Below are 7,244 nucleotides of genomic sequence, written 5' to 3'. Positions count from 1 at the left end.
CCTGCGTATGGGAGCTCGGCCAGTGGCAGCAGTTTGTGGTGGGTGGAGTGGCTGCTGCTGGGACCCCTCACTGGCTCTGCCAGCTCCGCCCAAGCTCCCGCCACTCCTGCTCAGACCCAGCGCCTTCCCCACAGCCCTTGCTGGCAGCTGGGCATGGCAACTCTGCCAGCGCACCCGTGACACCCGGCTCAGTTGGCCACCAACCCAGCACGGGGGGTTTCCACTGTAGGACAACTCCTCCAACACAGAGTGACCACATCCCAGCGCCTCTGGGCTCCCCCCTCCCCACAGCCATTGTCCCTGTGGCCCCACAGCTTGGCTGGCATGGCAGGGGTGTCACCGAGGCTCCGGGAGCCGTGGCTGCCCACAGGCAGGGGAGAGGTGCCCAGGCTGGTCGCTCCTCGTCCTTGTCGGCAGCCGAGGAGCTTTGATGAAGCTGTGCGTGCTTTGGTTGGATTTGCCCACATCGCAGCTGCTCATTACGGCTCATTAACACCACAGCCCTTTCCCGCCGCCACGGGCAACAACAGTCACCCTGCACTGGCTGGGGGAGTGTTGCAGGGCTCAGCATGGCCCAGTATGGCCCAGCACAACCCAGTATGGCCCAGCACAGTGCACTGGGTCCTGTGTGCAAAGCTGTGCTGCCCCAATAGGCACCTGAGGTCTCCTCCTGCCTGTCCCTTCAGCCCGGCAGAGAGGCCATGCCCCCATCAGCCGTGCCCATCTCGCCGGTCACTGGCCACCATGTCCATGCCTGGTCCCGCTGCAGCCCCGGGGCTGGCTGGACGCCCAGCATGGGTCACAGGGCCGCAGGGCAGCTGCAGAGAGGCTCCGCTGGTCCCTGCCCTGCTGGAGATGAGCAGCTCAGCACCTCAGCAGCAGAAGTTCCGCGGTGCCCGTGCCGAGCCCTCTGTGGTGGCAGTGAACACTTAAGCGCTGTTTGCCGATGGATTAAAGCTCCTCAGCACCTCTCATGAGCAGCACCTCCGCCAACGCCTGGGCAGCCGTCAGAAACTTGTGCCAGTTTCTGGGACACAGCTGCCCCTCCATGGCCCATAGGAGCAGGGAAGAGCACGGTGGCAGCCACCGGCCCCGCCAGGAAGGACGCAGTCCCTGCCGCTCTCACCGGCCCTACTGGTGCTGCCCCTGTTCAGACATCACCCCACAAGTCCAGGGCATTGTGCCAGCCAGTGCCTCTCTTGATTCGGCAGCTCTGGGTGCTCCAGGTGACCCTGCCCGGGTTCCTTCGCCCTCCTGAACCACCAGCTTGGCACTGCCAAAGCAGGGGGCACACAGGGGCCACCCTGCCCAGGTGTTTGGCAGTGCCATTCCAATGGGAATGCCCCTCCACCTGGAGTGCACCACCACTGCCAGGACTGGCTGCACCCACAGCGGGCACCAGGGCTCCGTGCCCACTGGACCACATCGTGCGGCATCGTGGGCTCGCCCAGCCAGCCCCGTGCCTGGATACCGGCACCTCTCCAGATAACACACTCCCACACACCATAAACATCTTGCCCAAGTGCTGCATCCCTCCCGCAGCACCTCGCCCTGCAGGGTGGGACTGGAAGAGGCTGTGGCATGACCCCCCTGCCCCAGTGGCCCCAAAGGCCTCTTTGCCCTGTGTGGTACCCGCTGCTCTCACAGGGCCCACCAAGTACCTGTGGCACTGGGGAGAGGGCTCAGGGTGCTCAGAGGGGAGCAGGAGCAGGATGTGGAGCTGGCTGCAGGGTCTGGAGAGAGGGTGTGGAGCTGGTAACAGAGGCAGGGCAGGGGTGTTTGGGTGACTCAAGCAGCAACAGGATGGTTTGGCATGTTTTGGGCAATTCAGGCTTCATGCACATCCAGGGGTGTGGGCAAGACTGGGGGGAGCAGGGAAGGATCCCTCCTCTACCCCAGCTGCCGTGGTGCTGGGTTTAGGCCTACACTGGGGGTCTGTCAGCCCTGCAGGTGCAGCCTGGCCAATTCGACGAGGCACAGGGGCACTGCTGGCAGTGGGGGGGGTTTGGGGGGGTGATGGAGAGAAGGATGAGGAGCTGCTGGGGATGAAGGCAGTGCTGACCCTGGGGAGGAAGGTCTCTGCTCTTCACTCTCACCTCCTCTGTGGAGGGCACAGCCCACCGGAACAGGGCCACCTTCTGCACCTCAGCCCTTTTGGGACCAGTGAACCCCTGCAAGGAGGGACCCCAGCTCCCAGAGGGAGCTGTGGGGAGGGCTGGCCCGAGAGTTTCTGCGAGGGCTGGGCTGCTGTGTCATCCCCAGGGGCGGGGAAGGGCCAGGTTTTAAACGTGCTCTGGTCCCGGCCAGGAAGCAGCAGTGGAACTCCGGGCACCTGTCAGAGGAGCCCGTTGTGTGACCGCCGTGCACAGGTAGGAGAGCTCGGGCGGAGCGGACCCTGGCTGGGCACCACGGGCCCCCCGTGCCGGGGGCTGCAGGGGATAGAAGCGCTCCCTCGATCCCCGGTATGGGAGGAATGCAGCAGCACTGCCGGTGCCGGGGTGGGACCGTGGGCGTAGGGCAGCAGCCGCACGGGGCTGTGGCACCCTGGGCACTGCCAGCCGTCCTGCGGCACAGGGGGAGGATGGCGGTCCCTGACCCCGGCACTTCCCAGGAGCAGGACAGGAGGTGATGGCTGCCCGGGCAAGACGGGCTCCCGGGAAAAGCCCGTGATGCCTCGAGGCTCCGACGGCGCAGGTGGGCTCGGTGGGTGCTGAGGAAGGGGCAGGTAGTGGGGCAGGGCAGGCGGTGGACTGGCAGCAGCCTCCCACAGTAGCCGGTGAGGCGGGTCCACGGTGCGGTGGGGTCGTCCCTATGGACAGGGTGCGACTTCATGCTACAGCAGCCGCATTCGGGCACCGGGTAGGACCCCGGCGCTGCGGACCCCGCAGCACTGCCCGGGAAGGGGTGCTGAGCTGCCCCCAGCCCGCTCAGAGCAGGGCCCCCCAAAGCGCGGCCCAGCTCCCTCCCTGTTCCCATCACCCTCCGCCACTGCCCCAGAAAACTTCCCTGCTGCTCTCCCTCCCCCGAAACACTGCCGGCCTCAGCCTGTCCCACGAGACACCACCCTGCAGACTCTCCCCGGCCCCGCCAAGCTCCCACCCCCAGCCCCAGCCTCTCCCAGCGCTCTGCAGTCCCTGCCCCAGCAGACAACTCCTCCGCCACCCTCTCCCGACACCATGTCCCCCACTCTGCCAGTAAAACCTGTCCCTTCTCCCGGTCCCTCCCCAGGGCCCCCGGCAGCCTCTCCCTCCCCAGCCGGTGCCGGTCTCCGGGTGCTCCCTGAGGGTGCAGACGTGCGGATTGTCCCGCGGGACGTGGGGCAGCGGCACCGCCGAGTGTGCGAGGAAGGGCCTTGCAAGGGGACTCCCGCGGGTGGCGGTGGGTGCGCGGAGGCCGCGGCTCATACTGGTGCCAGCGACTTCCCTGACGCAGCCGGGAGTGAAAGCCACGGAGCAGTGGTTGGGGCTGCCAGGGAGTGCTGCCCGCGTCGGGGAGAGACCGTGGCCCCGGGCAGGGTGGCAGGTGCCAACACCTCTGCCAGGAATCTCCCTGCCTTCGTCGGCAAAGTCGGTTACTCAAAGTTTCCGATGGGGCTGATGCCTTCTGACGAAAGGGAGCGGAGCCCTTCCCCTGCCGCTCCCCCTCCGCCTCCCCCTGCCCGGGGAGGGGCAGGGGGCAACACCTCGGCCCCTTGATTCCCCAGACCTCCAGGCTTGCAAGCTGCCACAGTTCTGGGTGGTAATGCCAACATTCCATCTGCACTGCGGGGCCAGTGGCCAGTTTGGCTCCGGGAACATGTGGGGACCTGCCTGGGGCTGTCCGGATACTGGAACCACACCGGTGCTGGTGTCCGCGGCCGTCTCAGCTCTGGGACATGCAGGGACCTGCCTGGGGCTCTCCAGACACCGGGGCCACACCGGGGCCACACCGGCGCTGCCACCGCTGCTGTGCCCACGTCACGGCTGGGCTGAGCCCAGCTCCTTCCACGTGCAGCACAGCCGGTGCCATCCAGCCCGGCACCTCTTGCCAGGAAAGGGCTGCAAGACCAGAAACAGCTTTCCCGGCCCCAGGAGTGGGGCGGGCAGAGGTGCTGGGAGGTGCTGCCAGCCCCGCAGGTGTTTTGCATGCGTATGGCACAGGGATGCCATCACCGGCCCGCGTGGGCGTGGGCAGCCGGTGTGAGCCCGTGGGACAGCAGGGACAGCCCTGTGAGGCGGGCTTCTGCCAGCCCACGGCGCAGGACCGAGCAACTGCCCCGGCTCTCAGCCAGCAGCCGGACCCCTTGCACTCCCCCCCAGGACCCCCCTTCCCCCCAGGCAGAGACCCCCGAGTCCTCCTCCCCTCTCCCAGTCCTTCCCGGAGGCAGGCGCAGCCCCGGGGCCTCCCGCCCGTCCCCACCTCTTGGCGCCGGAGCCGGGCGCAATCCTGATCCTTGCAAACACAAACAGCATTGCCTGGGCAGATCCGAGCCGCACTGACATCACCGGGTGGAGGGAGCCGGCTCCTGTTGAGACCTTTCCCTGGGCCGGGCAGCGAGCCCAGAGCACGGCTAGGACAGAGGAGCAAGAGTAAGGAAAAGGTGCTGGCGTGGCCGCGGGGCACGGAATGAGCTGGAGGGACATATGGGGATGAAGCCGGGCGCACGGAACCCCGTTGGAGAGGCTGCTCCTGGGGTGGGCAGGGCCCGGGCACAGCACTCGCCGGCACCGTCATGGTGCTCTTTGCTCCACGCACTTGTTTACACGGGTGAAGCCGGGGAGGACCTGGGTCTGTGAACTCCAGGCAATGAAACAGAGCTGCTCCACAGTGTGCCCACTCGATGTGACCTCTGCGGGAAGGTCAGTGTGGCACCAGCTCTTCCTGGGGCTCTGTGTGGTGAATACCTCGAGGCAGCCCTGCCCGGGCTGTGTCCTTGCAGCCGGGTCCAGAGATGCCGGTGGGCAGCACCGTGACCCCCGTGCTGGGCTGCAGGAGCTTGGGCAGGCGCGTCTCCTTGGTCCTCCACAGCACTTCGTCCGGCCCTGACAGACCCCGCTCGGCACCGGAGCTGGGGCTCTGCCTTGGGGGACGGCGTTCACGAGGGAATGAGCCATCGGAGCTGCCCCCTCGCTCCTCAAACCTGCTCCAAGCCCCTGCTGCAGGACGGCCTCCTGAAGGGTGCTGGCACAGACGCTGTGGAGTCTGCGGGCAGGGAGGCTCCTCTGCCGCCGTGTGCCGCGGCCACAGCCCGGAGGCGGTGGCTGACCGCAGCTCCCAGAGCTCGGCACACCCGTGCTTGACCACAAGCACCTTCCAACCTCCCGGTGTTCATGGCCCAGTGCCGCGGCTGTGGCAGATCCAAGCTGTCAGGATCCAGTTATTAAAGTTATCAGGAATGCCTCTGCCCGAATTAAGGTGCAAACGAGACCATATGCCGAAGTCAATAGCATGGGTTTTATTTGATAGTAAACATGAGAGAGATAGAAAGAGAAATAGAAAGTAGGGCGTGGAGACAGAAATAGAGTGACAGAGACAGAATAAAGAAAATATCACCACTCCGTGGATCCCAGCGATGTTCTGTTGATCCTCTCCAGCTGGTCTTCTCGGTGGTGAAGGTCCCCCCAAAAAGCAAAGAATCCGATGGGTTAATATAGCTCAGGCCAGGTAGGAAACCCCAGGCATCTCCCTGGGTGTGGGGGCAGGATTTGCTGCTGTCTCTTACAACAGACTCCGGGTTTGTCGTATCACGCGCAGCCCTGTGGTGCAAGGCCTCAGGAATGGCTCTGGGCGGCACTTCGGGGGGTCTTTGATGGATTAAGGCACTGCCTCCGGTGCTCCTCACTTGACTGTACCGTGGGTGTGGCCTCCCCGGGGCTGAGGGCTCCACAGCCAGGCCGGTTTGAGTGAGGGAGGATGGGTTCACTGCCCCTGAGCAGAGGTTACCACACAGCGAAACTTCCTCCCCCCACCTCGGCTGGGGGGCAGATCTGTGCAAACCTGCTCCCAGCAAATGAGTCTGTGGGCTACAGCCTCCCCCACCCCGAAGCAAGCCAGAGATGATTCTTAGCACGGCTGCTGGGTTAGGCTCGCATTCTTTTCCTTGTTTACTTGTTTACTTCTCCCCTGAAGAATGGGTTCCCTTATCTAATCTCAGCAGTCTGATTTTCAGTCCAAAGTTCCAGCCAGGCATTCTTTAGAGAGGGGTGGGCTTCGACGGCTCCTTTATTCAGTTTTATGAGCAAAACTTTATCTCAGTGCTTGAGACATGAACTGTTTCAGTCAAGCACATCCCGCAGCTCTGCAAGCAGGAGGGCAGGTTTGGATTAGGTGTAATCTCACCCTAAGGTAGCCGTGGGGGCTCTTTGCCTGGTGGCCACTGCTCACTGAGATGGAGCCTCTGCCTTCCTTGCATTGCTTGGACAGGGTGAGAAGTGGGGCACAGTGGAAGGAGAGGGAGGCTCATGTGGCACCCGTGATGGGAGCACACGGACCTGCATGGCAGCAACCCTAGAATCACAGAATCATGGAATGGTTTGGGCGGAGAGGGACCTTAAAGCCCATCTGGTCCCACCCTGTGACATGGGCAGGGACGCCTTCCACTATCCCAGGTTGCTCCAAGCCCCATCCAACCTGCCCTGGAAAATTTCCAGGGATGGGGCAGCCATAGCTTTTCTGGGAAACCGGTGCCAGGGTCTCCCCAGCCTCACAGGGAAGGATTTCTTCCCAACATCCACCTAACCCTGTTCTCTGGCAGTGGAGAGCCATTTGGCCTTGCCTGACCCTCCATGTCCTTGTCCCCAAGTCCCTCTCCAGCTCTCCTGGAGCCCCTTTAGGCCCTGGAAGGGGCTCTGAGCTCTCCCTGGAGCCTTCCCTTCTCCAGGTGAGCACCCCCAGCTCTCCCAGCCTGGCTCCAGAGCAGAGGGGCTCCAGCCCTGGGAACATCTCTGTGGCCTCCTTTGGACTCTCTCCAGCAGCTCCAAGTTCTTCTGCTGTTGTTCTCCAGGGCTGGGGCAGCTCTGCAGGTGGGGCCTCACCTGAGCAGGGCAGAGCGGCAGAATTCCCCCCTTCCCTGCTGCCCACGCTGGGGGGTCAGCCCAGGGCACAGGGGGTTTGGGAGTCCCAGTGCACGTGGACAGGGCATGTGGAGCTTCTCATCCAGCGACTCCTTGAGTTTGGCCAGATCCCTCAGGATGGCACATCAGGTTTAGACATGCTCAGCCTTTGGCTGTCACTTCCTCCTGCCTGAGAATATTTAAGTTTCTGAC

The 7,244-nt window shown here is 64.1% G+C and overlaps 1 protein-coding gene across 1 annotated transcript in view; it reads left to right on the top strand.

Annotated features, from left to right (window-relative positions):
• Positions 1-2,280: 2,280 nt before the first annotated feature.
• Positions 2,281-7,244, top strand: part of EPPK1 (epiplakin 1) — a 36,145-nt gene continuing 31,181 nt past the window's right edge. Inside the window, exon 1 of the mRNA XM_032118920.1 lies at positions 2,281-2,369. The gene's annotated coding sequence lies outside the window, so the exon portion shown is untranslated. The remainder of the gene's footprint in view (positions 2,370-7,244) is intronic.

Source organism: Corvus moneduloides, chromosome 10, assembly GCF_009650955.1.
Source record: "Corvus moneduloides isolate bCorMon1 chromosome 10, bCorMon1.pri, whole genome shotgun sequence".
NCBI lineage: Eukaryota > Metazoa > Chordata > Aves > Passeriformes > Corvidae > Corvus > Corvus moneduloides.
Note: the sequence above shows the minus strand (reverse complement) of the source record. Positions and strands in the feature narration are given on the sequence as shown.